Raw genomic sequence first — 25,397 nt, 5'->3', positions numbered from 1 at the left:
CCATATCATGTATATTAAAATAATAAAAAAAAATAAAAAATAAATGTTCATTTAACGTGTTAATCTATTATTATTCCTAAATATCTAATAAAATTCTTTTTTGTTAGTGCTGAGCATTTTGGTGAGTTGCAATTATCAGAATATTTTTTACACGAGTTACGAATAATAATTTTCCAATTTATTGTTTTTATCCGTTGACGTAACTGTTAAAATTTAAGTTTAAGGTAATGTAATTCTCATCCAACTATTGTTAAAACCTGTTTATTTCTATATTCGCGCTTCTATACACTTCTTCCCAGTTTTTTTTTTATCAATCCTGTGTCGTCGGCGAGAGACATTATTTTACCAGTTTTCGAAAAAGATAGATTTCATTTACATAAATGATGAAAAATATGGATTTTTTGCTCTTTGCCCGGGTTTTTCATAAAGTTTTCTCTAAATCTGATGCAGACAATAATTTTCCTCTTCATTCACAATTCATTACAAATTTCTAGTCTCTATCTAATTTTATTATTTACAAACAGATACCGAAAAACGTACTTACCTGGCTGGTAACTTAAAAAAATACACTTTTATTTAAAAATTAACGAATTTGCACATTTTGCACACCTCATAAATTTTTATATTAGTTTTATTAGAAGATTAGTGGGAAGAGCAGAGTTGATATTTATTTTAAGACTGGAGAATTTATGACTCTCTAGGACTAGAGAATTTTTATAAAATGATCATAAAAAGGATACAAAGCTTACAAAAAAAAAAATTTTTTTAATAAAATATTTATTTTCAATATCGCGGACTGCGAAGGTGAAAGTGTATAAATATATTTATAAAAAAGTGAGTTCTCAGCTTAGCTCTGAACTCTGTCGAGTTTGTAATCATTCTTAAATCATGTGACGGTCTATTCCAGGCTTTAGATCCTGACACTCTCACTAAACATGGTATTTGGGGTGTGTATTTCTTCAACTTTCCGATAGCTGATGACGATGCTGACCTTGAAGGTTGAGGTCCTTAAATTGGTATATTCCGGAAGACACATTTCCTATAAGTAATTAATTTCCGATTAATTGATTTAAATACTATCGAGGAAAGCTTGAACTGGATTCTTTCAGGACATTTGAGCCGGTCAAGATTTTTGAGATGCTCTTAAGTTTGAGAATATTTAGATACGACGGTGAAGTTTTGCCGCATCGTTAAAAATTTGATATGTGTGAGGAGACTTGTATTTATTGCATATCAATAATCTAGAGGTGAAAAAACATAGGAATTGACTTACAATTTAGTCGTGTCTGTTGAGAGGTTTCTCTTCACTGCTTTAATTTGCGTTAATTAAAAAAAACATCGTGTTCACGTGAGTTTTAAGAGAAAAATCAGCGTCCATTTTGACACCCAGTAGTTTGATACATGTTTTTGGAGTGATGTCGCTTACTGAAATGCTTGGAAGTTATCAATGTCTGCATGTAGCCGTCCAGAGAAACTCTAACAGGCAATAATAACACGATAAGCCAACATTAGTAAGTAAATAAATATAAGAAAATTAAGTACGTAATAATAAGAAAATATTTTTCTTTAGCAATTACTGTTTGTAGGTATTTATAGTTATTATTTTATTTGTCTGTAGACAGAGAAGAAAATGTGATCAGAATATTTACCTAACTAAAGTACACACTCGTAATTATCCATTTATTATAAACGCGGTTATGGAGCTTCTCGAATTTTTTTGTTTGTTTGTAATATACAATATATCCATATCCCTAAAAAGTGATTCAGAGCCAAGAGAGAATAGTTTTAACCGATCGTTTTTAGTAAGTTATATTACTATGGTCCAGAAGTCAAATAGCAAAAATCTTGAAATCGGTATCAGGAGACGAACCATGGGACCATGTTATTTTTAGAGAAGCTCTTCGAACACACACTACTCTTTTTATAAAATTCTAGATGTTTTGTTATGAAAAGAGCATAAAATGTCAGTAGAATGACTTCAGAACAGAATTCTATTCTCAATTCCAGAGGGAATTTGACCAGATGCAGTAAGTAGTTGGTCGCCCACACAAAACTGGGTATTACACAATACACATGCAGAGGATATACGAGGAAAGGCAAGGCCTGCAGTGGAACGAGGCTTTAGAAGTAATACAAGATAATGATTGCTGGTATACTGGTGCCATCATAATATATGGCGGCAATCTCTAAGTTAAGGCGATGCCATACGTAGTAATGCAAAATCATGTGTTTCTGGTTTGAAAATTGGGTCGCCTAAAAATGTTTCAGATGCTTTAAATACTGCGAGTAGAATACATCTTGGCCTTTGAAATTATCAAGTATTTTTTAGATAAGTCTTTTTATAAGCCCAGAAAAATATAATGTATAAGACCTATGAAAACTGCTTTAAAGTTCAAAATCTCCTACTTACGAACCCATTTTCGGTTATGATTTTATTGTATAATGTGGCAAATTAAGTTATTTATAAAATGATTGAAAAAAATTTAAATATTTATGCCTGAACAACCAGAAAATAAAATAAGAGGCACTTTTTGGCCATGTTTTTTTCTTGCATAAATCAAAACAGGCGGATGGTGTTATGCGGGAATTTAAACCTTATCGCCACCTACGTATGGGTTGTTATTGATAGCGGCTCAATTTAAAATATTACACGATGCAGTGCATAGCCTTAATTTGAAAAAAAAAATTAACCGGTAAAAATATTTTTCTAAGCTATAATACATCTATTTTTATTCAAAGAAGATGAACTTAAAATACATTTGTTTGGTTTGACTGAGGATTGAACGTTCCTCGCCAGAGACGGGCTCTTTACTGGTATGAACTTTTGAAATGTCTTTTAAAACAAAACAAAAAATGGTATGACTAAAAAATGAACCTTCCTCTCTAGGGACTGGAGCTAACACTACTAACAACTGCGCCAAATCCCGATTGAGTAGGACCAACAATTATTTCGAATGTTAACTGTTGTAATGTCATCCAATTTCAGGAAATAACGGGTCTACCTGCAGAGTTTCAGCTAGATCGGATATCGGAAAGTGGGTTAATTTCCGCTTCCAAGATTTGAAAAAAAAAGTGAATTTAAATTGATCATTAATTTCATTGGTTGCATTTACACCAATTTTCGCGAATTTAAATGGTTATTCAAAATAATTTACTCAATTTCGTAACTCTATATTTCAAACTGCGAACTAGTAACAAAAATAAAGTAAATTACATTGAATAAAATCAACAATAAACAATAAAAATAACAAAAACACACATCTTCGGATCTACCGGATCTGCCCTGATGATGGACACTGCAACGCTGTCCGAAACGTCGGCTAAAGAAGGAGTTAGCGCAACACGGCATAATACCCCAAAAACAAACAACAAAAAAAACAATAAACAATAATTACAGTTCATAAATGTTTTATTTGACTCTCGTTGTCTGCACGCCAAACATCTAATGGCCACTTCGAGCAATGCTTCAATTCTGAATGATGGTCTTACACCAAGACGATACTAAAAGTATTTTTTTAAATATAATAATTTGAACTATATACTATTTTAGTTTAATCAAATGTGAAAAAACAGAAATTGATCACATGACACTGATTTGATAAATATTTTCTTAATCTCAAAACCGTTTCTTGAAGATTGAATCATTTTAATTTACCGGTCCTTATAACACAAATGGGAATTTTAAAAATTATACTTTAAGTCCCCATCAGAATCCCACAGACTATGTTTTCAATGGCCTGAATTTAATGTCTTAATGAAACAATTATATTCAAAAGATATTTTAATTTACGCATTAAAAAAAGAATTACTTTGCACATACAAAATCGGGACAATCACCAGAACCTCATTACAACATACATTCCACTAACCTACAACTAAAACGACTTTTGGACGAAGAAAATGCAATTCCATATTAAAAAGAAGTTCAACTTCAAAAGAAGTATTAAGATATGATTTATTGACACAGGAAGGAAAAATATGGTTACAATGTTGAAACCTAACTAAGATTAAAACGAACACTAAATATCTGGGGCTGATTGTAGATTCCCAACTATCGTAGGATCTTCACATAAATCATGGGAAGGAGAAAATTACCCCCATAACTGGCGTTCTATATAGGCTTCAAGAATAACTACTCATTCATATACTAACTTCGGTGTATTATGCCATGGTACATTCACATCTATCCTATCACTGTAGTATCTGGGGCTTAGCCTCAAAAAAACTGATATCTGACCATATATATGGTATGGATATCGTCACCTTAAAGCAATAGTGGGATATCTTCGAAAAATACACTTTTGAGATAAGTATGCAGTTCGATGTAAAATTTTGAGCTCTACATGATGCATTACTGGGATATTTTGTAAAAAAAAATTGCCAGTGTTACAAGTAAAATCTCAGTATTGAAATGTTCGGTCACTCAGAGCAACACTGAGATATTGATGTTGTCCCACTGTTGCTTTCAAAAGGTCGTTTAAAATACTGAAATAAATTTATTGTCTCACTGTAGCTCTATAGTTTTCAACAAGTTGGGTGATCTTGGAAGAGAAACATAAATAAACTGAAGGTGAATACTGGTCAGGAGTATGTAGCAAAGTCAGGAAAAATACGCAGAGCAAAACAAATTAAGCCTGTACTGTGTACTAATTGTAAATACAAATGTTCTGAATCTGTTTTGGAAGTTGATCGATTAACATATTTTAATATTTATGATTCCATGAATGCTAGCTAATAGTGGTTATTATTTTGGGAGAGATGGACATAACATACGTATGTGTAAGATTTTTTTATGGCAACCTTAGATATAAGCAATAATACCATAAGCACTGCATTAAAAAAGAAAACAGACAGCTTCCTGCAAAAGGATGATTTAGTTGATGGTGTTATGAATCACATCAACAGCTTTAGTAGAGTGGAATCACACTATTATCGTGCAGGATCATCTCGGATCTCCAAATATCCAAAAGATGTACAATTTGTACAAATAGAAGTGTGTCTCGGTAGGTCTATCTCTATGTTACACACTCTACATACAATTCAATACCAAATTCAATATATATTTTTTTTAACCAAAAAAGAACCTTTGTGGATTTTGTGTATAATACAACTATAGTACTGCAAATGAGATATTAGAAAAAATAATAATATTCTGAACACATTCAGAATGTAAAGCTATCTCGACAAGAAAAAGATAAAAACATTACCAAGACCACTGATGATACTGTAGTTGCCATTTATGACTTTCAAGCTGTTATGCCGTTGCCAAATGGCAATATATCTATTTTTTTATAAGAGCAAGTTAAACGTTATAACTTCTGTATTTACAATACCAAACACGACAGGGCCATTGTTACATGCGGCATGAGGGTGTAGCTAAAAGATGCGCAGTTGAAATATCTACCTGCTTGTACACATTTTTGAAAGACCTTTGCCAAGGGAAACGGGAAGTGATCTTTTATTCTGATAACTGTGTGGCACAGAATAAAAACAATTTTATTTATTTTCTATGTACATGCATGCACTATGAACACTTGATATTCAAATCATTACCCATATATACCTAATTGTTGGGCACTCAGAGAACAAAGGAGACTCCATTAATTTTTTGCATCGACAGAGAAAAGGTCAGGATTTTAAAACAAGGCCTAATATTTATTCCAACGGAGTTAGCGATGATCATAAAGTGTTCCAAGAAGAATGAACCTCGTTATAAGTTAACCCTTAAATGCATGACTTTTTTATTTAAAAAAAATATATATTTTTGCATTCTTTTTATAAATTAAAAATAGGGAAAAATAATAAAAAAAATATTTATCCATAAATTCTGTTTATTTTGAGAAAAACGTTATTATATCATATGTGAAACACTATGCATCCATATCTTAAAAAATGCTCTTACCTAATGTTACAAAAATAATTATCAGTGAATAAAGCGAACTAATTTATGACTTATAAAATGAAGACAAATAAAAACAGGGGAAAGTATTAATTTAAATGAAATGCCGTAAAACAGTTTTTGTTCTTATTAAAACATAGAGGGACTTTTTACTTTTGGCAGTGGCAGTACGTCAGACCATTGCAGGTAGGAAGTCGACACCTCTGCCTCTTTTCGTGCCATGTTGGCCAATGAGATACCTCATCTCTCCTTATGTCTTTTGGTGGGACATTTAATTTTGGGCCTTTTTTCTTCTTTTGTGAAACGGGCTCTAAACTTCCACTTGGCCGACCAGTTCGTTTGTTGGTAAAGTTAGAGTCAACGGTGCATAAAGATCGAGCAATTAGGGTTTTAAATTGGGCGAGAAGCATAATATTTTTTGTATTGGCATTTTTTTGATCTTGTACTCTTCTATATAGAAACCAAGAATTTACTATAGTCATATCAACTAAGTGGTAAAGCACCCTCATATACCATCTATTGCTTCTCATCGCAATTTTATATCTTCCCATGACACTGTCTAGTAAGACCTCCCATATGTCTGTTGTACTCTATTATAGCAAATGGACAGTTAACTGTGACCTTAGTTTTCTTTTTTTTGTCATAACGTTCAATAGTTTTCATTGGAAGTTCCCCTGCAAAAGACGATAGTAATGTGACCACCTTGTTATCCTTCCAAACAATATTAGACATTTCAACGCTTTGATACGATCCATTAAATTCCGAGCTTGTTACATTCAGGGATTCTATTCCTCCTAACTGTCCCAAGAGATTGAATGCCTATGCAAGCCAAATGGCTTAAAAGTTGAATTGAGGTGTAATAATTGTCAAAATAAAGTCTGTGGTTCAAGTTTTTTGGTACTACGCGACAGGCTCCCAAGTCTGGTTCACTTTCAAGTCTTGGCAAGCAATTCTCTTGTCCAGAATAAAATTCAAAATTATAAGCGTAACCAGATACGCCACTCAATACAAAAAGTTTAGAACCCCATTTGTGGGGTTTCATGGGCATGTACTGTTTCATATAACTTCTTGCTTTAGTTGAACACATTTGTTCATCAACGAAAATATATTTTTCAATTGGAATTTATGCAAATCTTTGATTTAAGTCCGTGAGTAGAGGTCTGATTTTAAAAAGACGATTATGAGCTGAATTTTCTCTCGGTAAGTCTTTTGTCGTTGAAATGGCTAAATTGACGTATTTTATCAAATCGGTTGACAGTCATTGTTGATGCTATTGGTTCAAAATACAAATCACTGGACCAGTGGGACCGAATATTTGGTCCATGCATCAAAGAGGAATAAATACATATTCCGATAAATCTATGCAAATCAGTCGTAGTAATATTTGCAGGTCTTGAAACATCTTTTTGCAGAGCGTAGAGATTTGACTGTTCTAGTATTTTATTGATAGTAGCATCTGTAAAAAAATATTTAAAAAATCGAATGGGGTTTCCAATTCCATCACATCCAAGGGCAATTGCCTGTTTCCTGTAAATTCCATGTCGGAGTCTTCAAGCTGCAGGTTTTTTTTTCTCCACAAAATTCGATTTCAAAACTTTTGAAGTCGACGAAACGGGCGTTGTCGTTGTAATATCAGTTTGGCCACTAGATAAAACATTATGTAGATTATCACCGTCAACATTATTTTGTAGATGATTCTCAACGTCTCCATCTCCCAAGTGGATATCTTCAGGTTCACTTTGATCATCTGAATCGTAATTTTCTACGGCGCAATAATTTTCATCAGCTATACTGTCATCATCCGTAAAATCCATTCCATCGTCACTGTCAGATGAGCGATTAATTATTTCATCCAACTCATTTTCGGATAAACCCCTCTTTGCCATTTTGAAACTACGTCATGCTATAATTAGTAACGACTAAATACAAATATCAGAATATGGTCTCAGTGCATGGTGTTACATATATGATATAATAACGTTTTGTCAAATTTAGACTGTCAAAATACAAAATACACATAAAATTTATATTTAAAACACATAAACGTACCTTATTATTTATGAAATAATATAATTACGATCCAACACGTCGAAAAAATACTAAATTTTGATATAATACTGGACATCAAAATGCACACAATCTGTAACCTCCAACTCTCAAGTTTAAAATCAAAATTTCAAATTATTGTGTGTAATCTATTGTAATTTTTCGACAACATTATTATGCAGAAATAATGTAAAAACAATACTGTAATACCAAAACCCACCAACAGATGACAAAATGAAAAAAAAATTAAAAAAAGCTAATTATATCAGATGTGTTACACTATGCAGTTAAGGGTTAACAGAAATGGAAACAACGGACTTCATTGACTGGAAGAAGGTATGTGAGAATACTGGAAAAAATTTCTCAATAAACATGGACAAAAATAAATGTATTTGGAATAAAGTTAAGATTTTACAGATCACTAAAGGCGAATCATTAGTTATCAAATACAAAAGCAACTACACCGAGGATCCATTTAATCAGAGCATCAATGTGAGAGAGCGACTAAAGAATGTTCGGAATGAGAATAGTATAATTCTAGGACCAGCTTATACAGTTCCACCTACAATTCCACCGAATGAAAATCGTGATTTCTTATTTGTTTGCCAAAGTGGTGTTATACCAAAAAAACCTCATAATTTGTTTTGAATTAATTAATACTGCTAATACAGACTGCGATGTACAAGAAGAAAATAACGATGAAGGTTCATTGTAGGTTTCCAGGGAATCAACACATATTTGTTTTATTTTTTTGTTCTTAAAGTTTTCTGTAAAAAAAATTACATACCTTTATTCTAAAGGTTTTCTGTTATTTTTGATACATACCTACTTTTTATTCTTGGTTTTCTGTTCATTTTGTTACATACTTTTATCCTTAAGGTTTTTCTGTTATTTTTGTTACATACATTATATAACGCTTCTCATAAATAAATTTATAAGCACAAATATATATTTTTTCATTTTTATTCCACCTTACTATCGTCAATTGTCGTATTGACAAACTATAGGAGTAGGTGGGTGTGTACTGTTGAAAATGTATTTATGATTATAAACATCATGGAAAAACATGCAGAAATAAGAATTATTAATTATTTTAAGCAATTATTAATTATTTAAAGCAATTACTAGCCTGAAACAGTCGTACACATTGAAAAAATCTCGAGGAACAATTATTAATTCATTTATCCATCTAAACTCGTAATATTATTACTATGCTACACTGAGATAATTTGAGATGATTACCAAACACTCCACGCAACAGTGAGATATTTCCAGATTTACGTATACTTTGTCAAAATTAGTATGAAAAAATTAATTATTTTTCTATTATTACAATTTTGTGTTGATGTTAAATAATTTACCTCTCTTATACTATATCATTAATCTGCAAGATTAGTTAATTTGATGCTGCTAGAGCTCACGCAAACCTAAAAGTCCTATTATCTCAGAACAGCATTTTTCAAGATATCCCACTATTGCTTTAAGGTGACGATATGGTGGATATGGATATGGTGGATATATCTGATATGGTGGTCCAAAACCGAGCTCTCAGAAATGTTCTTGGTCTTCCATGGGACACACGTGTTATCATTAACATCTATTCAATTTCCGGTATCCTTCCAATCACAGTTCTTCCTAAACACGAAATCACGACCACCATTCTACAAATTACCCACCAATCAACCCACACTCACATCAAGCTACTTTACAATCAAGAAATCCACAACCAAAATACTCGGAATAACAATAAAATCCGCATTTCTCTAACACACACTACGAAATATGGAATAAAATCTCTAAACTATATTGCCTACACACTCTATAACTCTCTTCTAGATTTGTATAAAAACAAAAATTCAAAGTAAGGCTTTAATAGAACTTTTTTTTTTAACAAATAAAAACGAAAATACGTAATTCTTGTTGTGTTGTACTTTGTTTTTGTTTCTTTCTCTCTCTTTTTCTATCTCTTGTATTTGTAATCGAGCATAATCTATTTTTTCCAATGTATTTGTGGAAAAGTACCTTCTTCTTAATTCCTACCTTGGCTTTGTGCTTATGTGTTATGCTTATCCCTGTCTGTTTATTTTTTTTGTTTCTTCTCGTTTGTTCTACTCAACCTTCCTTTTTCAATTGTATACTGTTGTGTATGTGAAACTTATAATAATGACATTTTTCTATTTGTGTACTGTTTTTTATGTGAAACTTATTACTGATATCTAAATACTAATTTAAAATTGTACTTTTTAACTCCCATCTATGTATTTTAAGTTCCTCTCGTCCTACAATGAGTTTTGTAACTCATCGGGATTACTCTAGCAAGAAATGAAAAAAATAATAAAAAAATGAACTCTTATGTTATGTTTTTCTTCTAGATACTATTTTATAATTTTTCTTTTACAATATTTTTACAAAAATCCATAAAAAATTAACATACTTATAAATTAATCTATTTTATAATTCGCACACAAAACCATCAACAACACCACACCTTAGATCGGGGTACCCTAGTAAAGTCACATTCTTTTCGATATTTGTAAAAAAAATGTGAAATAAATAAATGTTAAAGACTTGTGAAGGTCCTAGGAGTTAAAAAACTAAAAGATCGTATGTGGAAAGTCATTACTTTTCATATTTCTTCCAAATCTGTACAGTATGATTTGTACGCATTGTAGGATATATGGTTAATTGGTGATGCCAATTAATTGGTGGATTTCATTTCATATGTAGATAGAATTTTAAGCGTACATAATTTTGATGTTAGAAGAATCACTTTATTGCTTTTTTGCAAAGATTGACTACACACATTGTCTAAAAATTAATACAATCTTTTTATCATGCTTTTACACATCGAAATTAACTCATCTTGTAAATAATACAAGTACATTATTATTTTCCCATGTTTTGTCAATAATAAAAAAAGATGTCAAAATGCTTTTTCCATATTTTATTCACTGCTTAAAAAGATGGAAATACAAAAAAAATATATCTCCAGATGCTGGGTAATGAAACGGAACATTTAATCCTATAAAGAGAATTGAAAATATTTTCAAAATTCGTAAAATATGTCGCGAATCAATTTAATAAATTTGACTGATATAAATCTTCTGAATTTATTTTCGTTTCTGATTGAATACAATAAGAGAATTGATTACAGAGATTTCTTGCCTCACCGATCTCATTTTTCTCAGTTCACAATTTTTAACAAACTTTTTCTCTTTTGCCTTTTTTTGCTTCTTGCTCCATTAAATAGAAGATGGTTTGCCATTACTTTGGACTGAGGCTACAGTGATTGAGCATTCAATTTTATAATACTTAAGAATTTTAAAATTCTTTCTTAGGATTACTTGACACTTGACAGATTGCAGCCGATTTGGTTCAGCGGTTAAGTTAATCGTGTAAAAGCGGAAAGGAACCGAGGAATCGTTTGCCTAGTCTTTCCGAGACGTGAATTGATTTACGCGTCTGCAATGTTAAAATAAAACTAGTTGAATCTAGGCATTGTCCGGGCTTTATGCAGAGTTTTTCTAAAAACAGTTAAAAAAACAGTAATTTTTCTATTATCAAGTGAGCAAAACTTCATAAAACTCTGAACAAAACTCGGTGTCTGCCCGCCCGCCCGACAGGCACCATTCCATATATAAATAATAATATAGATAGATTGCGCCCTTCATGTGATTTCTCACAAAAACGGCGCTTTACAAATCATCCATATATTATTATTATTGAATAATAAAAGTGGATAGTAGATTCACAATCGCTTTCACAAATCAAGACTGAGCAAATTTATAAAATTACTCATTCTGAGTGACCAAATTCGGATTTAATCATTATTCATTTGACTGTACCCATAGACATATGAATATTAGTAGACCTGCCCTAAGTGATTAAAAGCGTATTATTCCCCACTCCCCATACCGGTTCCATTGGAGCCGGCTGTGCTCGCTTATGGCCTCAAGTGAATTTAGAAAAGGTGACGTCATCATTCTTGTGCGAACTATGGTCGAGGCATCATCGGTTCATTTTACGAAATAACACGGCAAAATGGTGACTTGTACTATGAAAACTTGTAAAAATAGATGTGAAAAAGAGAATAAACCCAATTTTCGTATTACATTCCATATATAAGCATTATTTTACTTTATTTTAAGCATATTCACATCGTATAATATGGATCAGTTGTAGAAACATAATTATACTATCACATCGAGACACGTATGGACGTGAAACACAAAGCTGGTTGGTTGCTGGGAAGTAAATTATGAACATTTATAAAAGTGTCTTAACTAAATACATAAACGAAATATTCGACTCTGAAAATAGAAGAAATTTATTTTGCCGAATTTGGACTTCGCAAATTTGTTCATAACGTGGCGAGTAATTTGCGCTCCCATGTAAAAATGTCTATTCATTCAAAAGCAGATTTTACTTTTAAGAACTAAATGGTGATATTATAAGGCGAGATGCCTATATACTATCAGATTGATTTATTGACGAATCACAGTCAGCTTTACCCTCTTCGTTCTTCAACAGTTGATTTTACCCCTCATCCTTAATTTCTAGTCTATTAATATTCATATGTCTGTGGACTGTACCAGAGTTTTAAGAGACGTTTTCGTAAGCGGTTTTGGGTACCGCCGCCACAGTAACCATTTATTGGAGACCCTTTGACCTCTCCAACTCTTCTATGGACCCATTGCCTTGCGCCGCAGTCGGAGGGATATATTTATATGTCCGTCACTCCTGGACCCACTTATTCCTAGATTCATATCCAATCCCAATACTTTTTACCTTCCCAGAACTTCATCTCTTCTCTTTCTTTAGAAGAAACCTTCCGTACAGCATTCCAAAAGATGATACGGCTCCGAGGGAAATTGTTTTCCTAGTTATTTTCAACAAGATTTTTTCATTTTTCTTGATAAGTAATAATATTCCAATAGAAAAGTCAAGATTTTTACGTTATGGAGGAGTTATCCATTCTAAAATACTGTTTTATTTTGTAAAAGTATCTCTCGAGTAAAACAAATGACTCAGTTGCTTTTATGACAAATAGATCGTCCATTTGAGCAATCGTTCAGTTTGACTTACTAACGGAATTGAGATCGTTAAGGAGAACGTGCGTATGAATTAAACACGATGAAATGCAAGCATAATATAAAGGGTAAGACAAGAGGCGTAATTGGCTCTGACTCGTATAGTGGCTAAACGTAAATAGAGATACGGGAACAGAAAAATTCACAAAATTTTTCGATAAAACATCCTGCTAGGGCAGTGGTTCTGAACCTTTTTGGAGGTACTGACCCCCACGAGTTTCATATGCGCATTCACCGAACCCTTCTTAATTGAAAAAATAAAATATGATGCTTGTTAATTCAAAACATAGGTATATAATAATTATAGATTTGTGCAAAAATGAATAAAACCACTAAAGAACAAAACCACAAAAATAATATATGTTATTGTTATATCTGTCTTACTTTGCAGATTTAAGGGTTGGGAACTCTTCGTTAAAAAGAAAAAGGTTCTACTTATAATTGCGTTTATTTACGTTACAAATAATTAGTCTGGATTGAAATACACTGTTCGTTACCCGAGGGTTGGTAATTCTCTGTTTTGAGAAGCTTGTTCCCTGTCAATCTCATCTCATAGGTAATTGTTACACTCTAGCGACAACTGTCGGACTCTGGAGTAAGCTTTATGACTAGCGCCATCTATTGCTTAAATACTCAACTTATTACAATACATCACAGTTATACACGTGTATCTACATTGTACATATTCGTTCGACCACTTTATTTTTTGCTCGACATAGTTAGTATGAAGTGATTAAAATATTAAGAAAGGAATCACACCATCACGACAGTTACACCAGGCGCACCAAATTCCCTGCAGCACAGATAGGCCAAACCATGTTGCGTGATCATCTGCAGCTAATGATGGACTGTCATCACGAATCATATGAGTCGGTGGTAAGTCTTGACCTCCGCCGAATCCACGAGACTGACTCACCGAACCCCTGGGGTTCGATCGAACCCAGGTTGAGAACCACTGTGCTAGGGTATCAAGCATGTCAAATATTGTCGATCGGCAAAACCCTTCGTCATTGGAGGTTGCTCACCACTTTCCCACGGCGTTCTAAGGAAACGGATGGTTTCTTTCTTCACCGTACACGAAAAGAGTATTTTTTATTTATTAAGAAAGCTCCTCTTTATGAAAAATGATTCTAGACCACCAATGTTCAGGCATATAGTGTTAGTAAGCAGTGTGCGAGTACGTACATGTTGTTAGTTATATAATTGGATTGCAGTTATATAACTAGCAATTGGTGTTGCTGATTAAATTATTAAGATAAGGAGAAAAAAATTACAAAAATAATAAGTTAAATTGTAGTTTTAGTCGTCTGGCAGTCCTACCAAGAATGAACGGAGCGATCGGAGAGTCGCAAGCGAGCCTCGGCGCCCTTGCCACTTAGCCAGCTTCCCGGTAGGCCTTCGAAGAATGTATTGGGATTGAGGGGGAAAGAACCCAAAGACCTTAGGGTCAAAAATTAAGCATCTGATAACCAGAGGCAGGATGGAAGGGCTCCGGTCTTCCACAAGCCTACATCAATGCGATATTGACTAAATCCGTCATTTATGGTCAGTTAGCAATGCTTGCGAGCGCGGTCAACAGTTGATAGGAAATATTCCAACCGCCTGTGGACAAATTTTAGCACGGCCTCCATAGTATCAGATAAGCTTAACAATATATTGATACAAGTTTTTAATAATGTCATTCGTTATGCAAAATTACTGGCTTATTAATGAATGGAGTTGACCTAACAAAACTCTTGGATAGGTTGAATCAGCTCGGGCCAATGACGTTACATTGTTTCGGGCTTGAAGAAACGAAAGTTGTTCTCATAACAAGTTGTGGATAAAGATAAGGATATACCTTATTAACTAACTAGCTTTAACTTGCTGTGGCTCAGTCTGTCTGTGCAGGTAAAGAAACAATAGCGCGTGTTGTGTTTACGTCCAACAAATGGCGCTGTTTAAAACAAAAAAAATTACTTCTCAGATGAAAAAAAGAGCACGATTTTACCTGTCATAGGTTCCAGCTTGAAATGTAAGATTTTTTGGACCAGATAAGTGGCGCTGTTGTTGATTTCACACCAAAAATACATACAACTACACATTTTAACTACCCTTCATAGAAGGCAGTTTGTGGCAGGACAACATCTTATATTATAAAATGCATTCGAAATGGTTGAGTTAAATTCTAACTGTTTTCTAAACTATATTTAAAAATTCAGCCTGTGTCCACCGATATCGCTGAAAATTTCAAAGTTTGTTATTATTAGTGCCAGGAGTGGTGTTGGAATACATACAACATTATCAATTTAATAATATTTTACGTAGCCGTTCGACAATTTTTACATAGCCGTCGAAACGTAAGTCTACCGATCCGATATTGTTGTTTTCAATTTTATGTGTTACTCATCCATCAACAATAAAAAAGAAATTTTAAGAAATTATACTGTGCTTATAACAGCCTTCAAAATAAGATGATCACTCATCACATCACCCATCAGGCTCGAGAGGAAAAAAAATGAAAGGACACACACATATATCCTGCCTAAATATAAAATTCTTGTGTATGTTTTATTACTTCGACAGTTATAAAAATAGCTTCTAAACTAGAATATAGAGCAGAGGTTCCCAAACTTTTTTGCCCCGTAGACCACTTGCCAAAAACATTTTTTTCCATAGACCCACTGCCTGCCGAATATTGATTTTTTCTAAAACTATTAACGCCCCATGTGATAATCATTTCTCTTTTTAGCTTTTTGTAGCTGGCCCTACAGAACTGCCCCTTAAGTTCTTTGTCAGTGTCAGTTCCGGTCAGTTCTTTTTGTCACATGGTATTCGATTCTTCAACGTTCCATTTCCATAGTCAAAATGTCCTCAAACTTAGTTTTGAAGTCTGTGTGAAGTGCATTTAAATGTTTAACGTCATTATTACACTTTGAAAAAAAAAGTTGGGGAACTAGGAAAATTCGCAGCTTCCAATGTGGAATGTTTTGCTTGAATATATTAATTCAGACCAAAAAAAGAACATAGAATCTATTTATGTACCTCAATTAACAACTTTACGAAATATAAAAATACAAACATCAAATAAGTAATATATCAGTCTATTATATTTGTGTTAGGTCTATTATGTCATTTACGGTTATATTATGTCATTAACTCCTAAATGTTGACTTAAGGTAAATAGGGGTCCGCTCGTATGTACCAAATTTTTACCTCGCATTTGGACCCCCAAATTTTTATCTCGCTAACATAGACCCCCAGCAAGCCGATATCGATCCCTGGTGTAATGTTTTTAAACGTTCCTTTGATCAAAACAAAGGACAGAAGCCAGATAGATCTTCTTAACGGATTAATATTCTGTTCGTTTGGTTTTATTTACAACTTCCCGCGGTTTATCAACCCTTCAATCTTAACGAATTAATATGTCACGTTGTGTCAATTTTTTGTTTCGACAGGGATTAATTCATTGAAGGATCCTTTCAATTGGTTGTGGTAACTTTGGTTCTTTTTAGATGAGGCGTGTTACATTCTGTATGGTTTGAAAATAAGACAATGACCGACTACCCTGATTTTAACTACCTTTTCCTACCTTGTTTGCTCGCCCAAACGTTTCCGGTTGCTGCAGTTGATAATGTGCTAATATAATGAGACAATTAATTACAAATTAAGTACATGAAATTCACTATAGACAATTCAATTCAAGATGCACAAGATTCTAAGTTAATGATTTGACTATGGATTGTTAGTTTTGTGAGTTATTTCTATGAGTAAGTATTTTCGGGAATAGCTAGAGACAAAACATGTGTTGCTTTCGATTGGTCTCCGTCCAAATCCCACCCATCAACGTGACCAGCTCGAGAGCAGCCAAGTTGATGGTCCAATCCCAACACCTCCAGAAATGAATTGAATATCGCTCAGCGACAGATGAGATAATGACATGTTTTGCCTCCTGCCGGAGGGTGATGAAGGTGGAATGTGGGTCCTTGGTGGTAGCTGTTGATGTTGATGTTGATGATGAATGATGAAGATTCATCTTATACCGTTAGGTACAAGGAACTGCTCCGGTCCGGTGGCATGATAGCCTGGTGTCAGGAACCATTTGGGCCACGTGGGTAGCGCGAGGTTTAGGTCGCGTCAACCTCCCCCAAATCGATGATGAGTTGAGCTTCGCCAGCATGCCGAAAATTAGGAGTCCACTCTACTAACCTCAAACATAAACATATACTGAAGTGGTTTGCATCAGCAACGTCAGGAGTTCGGGAGTCCCGTGAACACCCCTCTGGTTTACGCTCGTAAGGATAATGATGAATTCAGCTTCAGTTTGTTCGACTTCGCCTCTGCAGTCACGCTACTCCAAATAGCTCCTGGCTCCAGTCTATACAGCTTCTCGTTCCAGTAGAGGTAATGACACATATTTATCATATGTACAATACAGAACATACTTCAAGTCTTTCGTCCACACTCAAAATAGTCATGTCAATATTTAATTTGAATGAGGGCGTCCATCCGACATAACGAATGTTTCCTAGACGGGAGATTTTACCCCACTTCAAAGTCATGGTCATTCGCTCTATCGTTTGTTACCCTCCGTTCGCTTCAAATATCAAAGAATGGTAGAAATTGATATCCTCGACTTCCGGCGCTAAGGATCAGGGATACTGGAATCATCAGGTCGTGAATCTGAAATCATCCGATCTCCGTCAGCTCAAACGGTTTCAGTCGGAGTCAATTTCCAACCTAATTCTGGATGACTTCTCCTCCTATAGTGGGGTAAGTACTTATTGAATTTGACAGGAAGGACGTCAGAAATCGCCGAGACAACTTCATATTCGTCACGATCCCTTCGTTCTGTCAGCGAGAAAATCCTCACCATACGCCAGACAAGAATAGCATAGCCCTTATCCGCTTTGTTCCTTCGTCTACCAGCTAACTCAAGTAGGAAAGCCCATTAGCAATTTTCGTTCCCTTCGATCTGAACTCAGTGAAAGCGTCCTCTCACCAGCTGAAAATACTCGAAACAGAGGTCTATTCCAGGTGACTATCTAAGGCTGGTCCGCCAACACCTTCGACAGAAACCGGTGCTTTTACGGGAATAACTCAACCACACCAATAGCAGGGGAAAAAGCCGGCGCTGCTATACTAAAATAGACGTTATATCGGTATCCAGGGTTATCGACTTTGCTAACACAAGAGTCCCTATTAGGCAAGCCAAATTACAAATTTCGTTCCCTTCGCTTTTGTCGCTTTGGTAAGATAGGACAGCCTACGGAAAATTCGTATACTTCGTCCCCGTCAAACCCATGAAAAATTAAAATCTCGCTTGATAGAATAGGAATGCCAGACAGATGCACTCTCTCGGCGACTAGCCTCGATCCGCTGCGTTATTCCGATTCAAAAATGAATTAAAAGAGCGATGTTTGAATAAATTATATTTAATTAAATATATTTTATGAATTCCGTATAGAATAAGTTGAATTCCCAAGGAGGATACGACAACTCATTTTCAAATAACAGGCATTGAAGATTTAATTTACCGTTCTATCCGTTACTATAAAAACACTGCATAAATACAATGGTTTGTGTTCTATAAATTTTGGCGCTAAATATAACTACTAGAGAATTATTAAATCATTTTAAACTCATAAACAATGTCTATTGTTGGATGATCTAAAGCGGTTTCAGGGTAACCGTTCTTCGTCCCTTTTTTAATGGCCAGGTCTCGTAATTTATGACCTCCTTCGCTAACGGGTACCTATAGTGCTCAAGTTGAATACCCTTACTTCAAAATACAATTGGATTATTTGGTTTACATTAAGGAAATAAGTGTTAATAATTAGATTATAATAGACTTACCGATACATCTTAGTGTCAACAATCCAAATAATTAAAAAAAAACAAACACAGTCACATGCAGAAAACTCATGCTGTTAGAAAACCGCACCTTCTACACTAAATGATTTTAGCCGTGTTCGCGTCCCGACGATTAATTCTTGTTGACGCGCTTCCTAGTTTTTTACTAACTCGACTATCTTAAAACGCTGACCGATCCTGATTATTCCTGACCGTCTCCCAGACCTTGAAACTCTGACCCCCTTGACTTTATTTCCCGCCTCCCAAAGTTTTCAAACTGACTATCTTGAACCGCTTTTTCTAACCACCGACTATCGACTTCCTTCCCCCGTTCTTCAACGCTGACCGTCTCCCCGCCCGGGCTCATTAACCACGACTATCGACTTGCTTCTTCCGACCTTCAACGCTAACTGTCTTGAACCGCTTTTTCTAACCACGACTATCGACTTCCTCCTTCCGATCTTCAACGCTAACTGTCTCCCCGCCCGGGCTCATTAACCACGACTATCGACTTGCTTCTTCCGACCTTCAACGCTGACTGTCTTGACCGTCTCCCCGCGCTTTCAAATCCAGACTCCCCCTTCTCAAACCAACCCCCCAAATCACCATATGCGATTTCTAATTTATGTTCTTTTGAATTCTGAATGCTTTTTGTTTTCAAAAGACAGAAATGCACTAAAGGAACACATCAATTATGGCCCTAGAACCTGTCACATTAATTTTAAATCGTCTCAAAACCAATAAATTGTTACTCCTCCAGTGAAATGTCTAATTCTTTGCAAAAGAATGAAACACGACCCCCCTAGATCCAGTTTCCAGCCCAAATTCGCTCTCCACTGAATAAAATCTAAGAATTCAAACCACATCCCGGAGGTCTCTGACGATACAGTGCACGTTCCCATTTTTTTTTCTCTACCCTAATAAATCTAAACACTTGTTTCTAAAACAGCTCTAAGGCCAACATCTGGAAGTCTCCATCTCGTGAGATCAACTGAAAAATTCCTTTCCCACCATAATAAATCAATACTTAAAAAAAAATGTCCCAGGGCAAGTTCATCACACTGGGGGTCCATATAAACTACTTTGGGAACCTCTGATATAGAGGAATGTGTCATGATTGTTTATTTAATTAATTAAATAATATTCTGATTTAGTAAAAAATTAAAGATACATAGCTCATAGTTAAAAAATTACGTTGACCTTAATTTTTTTTATTTAACCATTTGTACTGTTGCTTCTTCAAAACTGTGATTTTTTGATTTATGGTTAAGATAGGTGATATATTAACGAATGCATTACTACGTATAAATATGGTAACCGATAACCAATCCTTCGCGTACCACTCTAATATTACAGTTGCAGTGACCTAGAAATTCCAGAAATATAAATAAACCTATCCAATTTACATACCTCCATACCTCACCGTTCAAGAGTTTTTACTGTGTTTTTCAACAAAAATTCTGTGCCAAAGGTACACCATTTCATTATTTCTTAAATGTCTTATTTATTTATACCCTTTTTCTGCAGAGCGACGCTTTATTTCACACGACTGTAATAATCCATTATATTCGACGTAACGTAATATTATTAAGTACATGGGTGACTATTCTCTTATATCAAGATCTTCCAGAAACTTCCCAACAACTCTCATATAAAGATGTTATCTTATAGCTATTTTTGCGTAGAGATAGTAAAACTAAGAATGTACCTCGGCTTTTGTTCCCGCGTCCTTCTCTTTAAGCTTGTTTATTTGTGCGAGAGAGCGAAAAAGCTAGTGTCTAGTTAAATAAACCTTTCTTAGTAAGCATTTAGGCTAACCTACCAAGTAAACTGTGAATTTTACCCTAAAAAAACATCAAAGTCGGGAAAATTAAAGTTTTTGCGCGTTTCGCACAGGTTTTCTCCGGTGAAATTATGAACTGGTTAAAGTCCAGATTTATATCCAAAGACTTTTCACTTTGCACACTTACAAAACTACAAGGATAATCTACTTTAGGAAAACCTTGACCTTGAGAAAAATTTTCATTTTCAATCTGTAAACCTTGAACCTTCAAAAAAACTTATTAATGAAGTATTTTGTACTGTAGAAATAAATAATAATAACCAAAATATTATTATCTCAGGTTGATATCGTTTTTCATAAAATATTAAAATAGTTGTGAAAAATCGTATTTGTGAACCTGAAAGTATTTATTACAAGGACATTTGCATCAGGATCATTGCCTTTCAAGAGAAACCTATCGAATTTAAGTAAATTTTCAAAATTATGACATCTCTCTAATGACATTGTAAAAAAGTATAACATTATGAAAAGTATAACAAATCAAAGAAAATGTGTGTAAGAATAAAATAGGTATATGAACGTTGTCTCAGTAACGTGGGTATCATCACTCTATTAACCCGTCGAGCGCTGATGGTAGCTGACTTTATTTTCATAATTAGTGTATACGTAGGTAATCTGGCATAATTATTTTCCCCAGAATAGCTACTTATTGCGGCTTGCAATGAGTTGATTCACATGAGCATATGTTAAACATTAAAAAATAAATACTCGTTAGAAAGCAATAATTTTTATTTATTAAAAAAATTGTTTCGTTAGCTACTTTGGTATGACTTCGCTGTATACGATAGGTAGTTCCAATTTCGAATTATAAGTTCATTGAACTTGAATAATGATACGCATTACGCATGAATATTTCACATCACTAATCAAAGTGCCCAGTGCCCATGTCACCGATAGACGAAATTAGTATGTTAATTTTTAACCTGGGCATAAATTATATTTATTTATTGGTAAAGGTAAGAGACAAACAGCTTATACATAAAATATAAATATATACATGTTAAATACAGTCAAGCCAAAAAAGTCTCCTATATTAAAATTGATTGGAGATGGAGTTTTATTGGATAAAAAAAATATATTTATATATTTTTTAGTGTCTATTTTATATAAGTTTTAAAATGTCTATGTTTTGAAATTAAGTATTATATTGGGCACATATACGTGGAATTGGTGAATTTTTTCTAAAGTTAGTTCTATTTGTAGGTAAATGAAACAAATGGGATTGCCGTGTTGATCTTGTTGGAATATGAATATTTATTAAATTGGTTAGCTCTGGTGAGTCGAGGCCATTTAAAGAATTTTAAATAATAAGATTTGGTCAAAAATCAAACGTCGTGTATGAAGGGAGTTGAAGATGTGGTAATTAATAGAATCGGTGTAATTTGAGAAATGTAAGTTTTGTTTATAATTAATGTGTTTAAATTTTTTTTTTTGAATTCTTTCAATCTGAGCTTGGTAAAAAGGAGTCCAGATCGGTGTGCAGTGTTCTAGGTGGGGACGGATGAACGCTGTGTAAAGGGAATATAGAGTCTTAAGGTTGCGGAAAGGTTTCGTTAAACGTATTATTAATCCTAGCATTTGTTGGCTTTGTTGATGATTGCATCAGTGTGTTGAATGAAGTTTAATTTCACATCCAGTATTACCCCAAGGTCTTTGATAGATTCTACTTCTTTGATGTGTACCGTTTAATGTATAATCAAAGGAAATTTTATTTTTGTTACTTGTAAATGATAATTTATTGCACTTTGAGGTATTTACTACAAGTTTATTCGATTCACAGTAGTCAAAAAGACGATTGAGATCCTCTTGAAGTTTAATGCAATCAAATAAAATAAATGCAATAATAATATACTACGCTCATAGATGAAAAAATGCTGGGAACATCATAAAACCTTATTTTTTTATTAATTTGTATGTATTTGAGGTATTTTTTAATAAACAACTGCCACCATTATCGTACGGTTACCTCTATTTTTTGTAGGAAATTTGTATGTTCAAAGCATTTTTCCAGCTGTGTAGCACGGAGCTCTGAAAACTTATTTCACTCTGCTCTGTTTGTTTAGTATTTTTTATATTTTAGTATACATTTTTTCACAAATAGTTTATTTTCGATCAAGGTAAATATGTCATAGGACCTAAAAATGCATCTAGTAGTTACCCGCTGTTTCTAACATTGCGATTTTCCAATCCAGGCCGCTCGTAATCGCAATCTGTCCGAATGTACATACATTGGTCGACTTTATTTTTCTCAAGTTTCGTCAAATGTACCTACATACATAAACGCCAAACGACAAAAGTCATTCCACTTGAACAACTAGTGGGTCGAAATGCTGTCAAAATATGGTTTATTGTATACTAACCTAAAATCGTTTCCCGGGTGCTCTTTGAAGGACAAGCATCGTGTATTTTGTAAGGAACAAGTATTAATTAGTTTTACGCACCTATCGTTAAGAATTATACTATCATCTAACTAGCATTAAATAAATAATTACAAATTTATTCTTATGATATCTAGGAAGGCACAGTAATTAATAGATTTCACTGCGATTAGCAAAGTTTTAATGATTATTTTTGACGATGAAAAAATCGTCAGTTTTGTAATGTAATAACTTTCTATTACATAATTTGGCAATGACTTACATAAAATACGTGAATGGAATCGGACCATTTTGAAATCCATGAAGCGCGAATGGCATATTATGCCTGCTTAAATATCAATGGAAACAGATCGTCAACATCTGGTTGTTACTTTAAAAAATACGTTATTACAACCTAGGTACAAAAAAAATAATGGTACAGTACTAAACAGTGTTTTAGGTGCAATTTAACAATCAGTTGAGGACGTTGGTATCGAATCGATGATTTTGAATTAGAATCAAATAATTTTACCTAAAGACGTTGTAAAAGTAAAAAAGGTACAAATTTAAAAAAAAAATTGCCGCTACGGGACGCCTAGCAGATGTGAAATATGTAAATTATTTTTTATTGAAGGAAGTTAAAATGAAAGTAAACAAGACTTCATATTTTTGATAATTATATTATTATTACTAAAATATACAAAAAGAAATATGTTACAAATTAAAAATTCATTGTCATTTAGAACAGTTGCATTGCCAATTTTAATTAGAAAAGAAACAAATAATATACTTCTAGTAGTTTTGGTGGTAAGCAGAAAGAGCCGACGAGTCACGAGGCTGGCTAAATAAAGCGTCGCTTTTTATGCAAAAGCGTCGTCCCGTCTTGCCACGTTTGTTATGCAAGAGTTGGTTTTAGCCCCAAGGCGCGTCTTATACCGAGGGACGAATCACATTTAGGAAAGTGAATTCTGAACAAAACATTGTACTGTATGTAGTACCGCCCAGCTAAAAATTTGCTTTTCATTTCATAAACACGCTCATTACTGAACATAAATATATATTATTAAAAATATACAGGAAAGTTCAATTATGTTCAATTCTGTTCTAATTATTTTCTAGATCTATTACATACAACGACGTTCTATACACCTCGGCAAGAAATTTACAGCTTATAAATTTGCACGAAGAAAAAGGAGGGAACATATTATTTAAATAAAGTTACAATGACCATCATCGATGAACCAGTTTATCGCAGTAAAACCTTGCCATGGTAACCTTGCGTTTCTCATAAATACCATCACTCATTTTAAGTGAGTACTTCTTCAAATATCACTCTGTAACTAAGCCTCCTACAATAATTTAAAATAATAGGTGCAGCTATGTAAACTATACATTTCACCTATGAGAATGAAAGTTAAGTCTAATTATAATTAAAATGTTCCTATTTATTGTATACTATATAACTTGCTTATAATATTGTTCATTGTTTAACACTATCAACATAAGACAATATACGTGAGCTGTTCCTAACTAACAAATAAACAATAAAGCAGTCAAAAGGGCATAATAAAGTGCATGATAATCAATTGTGACTATAATAATGTATTTGGCCCCCCGATCAGTGTTCATATATTTATTGACTTAATTGCTAGTTGGGAGAGCCTCACGTGCTTTGTGTGGTGTGACTGGACGAAGCTAAGGATTTGAAAATAAACGTATTTTCACATCGTTTAATGACCATAGATAAACTCGTATAAGAATACGGCTTCGCTATACCTTCATTATTTTAATGTACACTTTTGTAATCACTTTAAAAAAAATTATTTTCGACTTGTCGAAATGAAAAGTACACATAATGTGACTTATTTTAATATTGTAGTTTAAAATTATTTTAATAATAATTAAGACTTATATATTCCTGCAGTGCCTACATTTACATTACATTCATATATATATATATATAATAAATTATGTTCATTCATATATATATATATATAAAGTGCTAAATTATGATATGAACTAAACTTGTCAATTTGACTGGCCTAAATCAGGATCCATTCCTAGTTGGCTAGTCAAAGTTTCCACATGTTTTATTGTATGATTTTTAAGTGAAATAAATTTATTATTATTATTATTAATAAACATACCTATGAATAATAAAATACGCGCATATATTTTTTTGAAATACTCCAACATATTTAATAAATCTGTGCTCATTCAGGGTCGTGAAACCAGGTAGATTTTCCAATGGCCAATAATTCTCTAACAGCAAGGTTGCCGGATTGAACGTAAACAAAAATTAGGTTGCTGATATTAAATTATCACGGGTG

General features: G+C 33.6%; 1 protein-coding gene across 1 annotated transcript in view; it reads right to left on the bottom strand.

The window, feature by feature from the left end:
• The window catches only part of LOC149417291 (atrial natriuretic peptide receptor 2-like), a 366,040-nt gene that overhangs the window by 147,340 nt on the left and 193,303 nt on the right, over positions 1-25,397 (bottom strand). The window lies entirely within an intron of this gene.

Source organism: Hesperophylax consimilis, chromosome 15 (genome assembly GCF_061612785.1).
Source record: "Hesperophylax consimilis isolate HC1 chromosome 15, BYU_Hcon_1.0, whole genome shotgun sequence".
NCBI classification, from domain to species: Eukaryota; Metazoa; Arthropoda; class Insecta; order Trichoptera; family Limnephilidae; genus Hesperophylax; species Hesperophylax consimilis.
The sequence above is the reverse complement of the archived record's forward strand: the minus strand, read 5'-3'. Positions and strand labels throughout refer to the sequence as shown.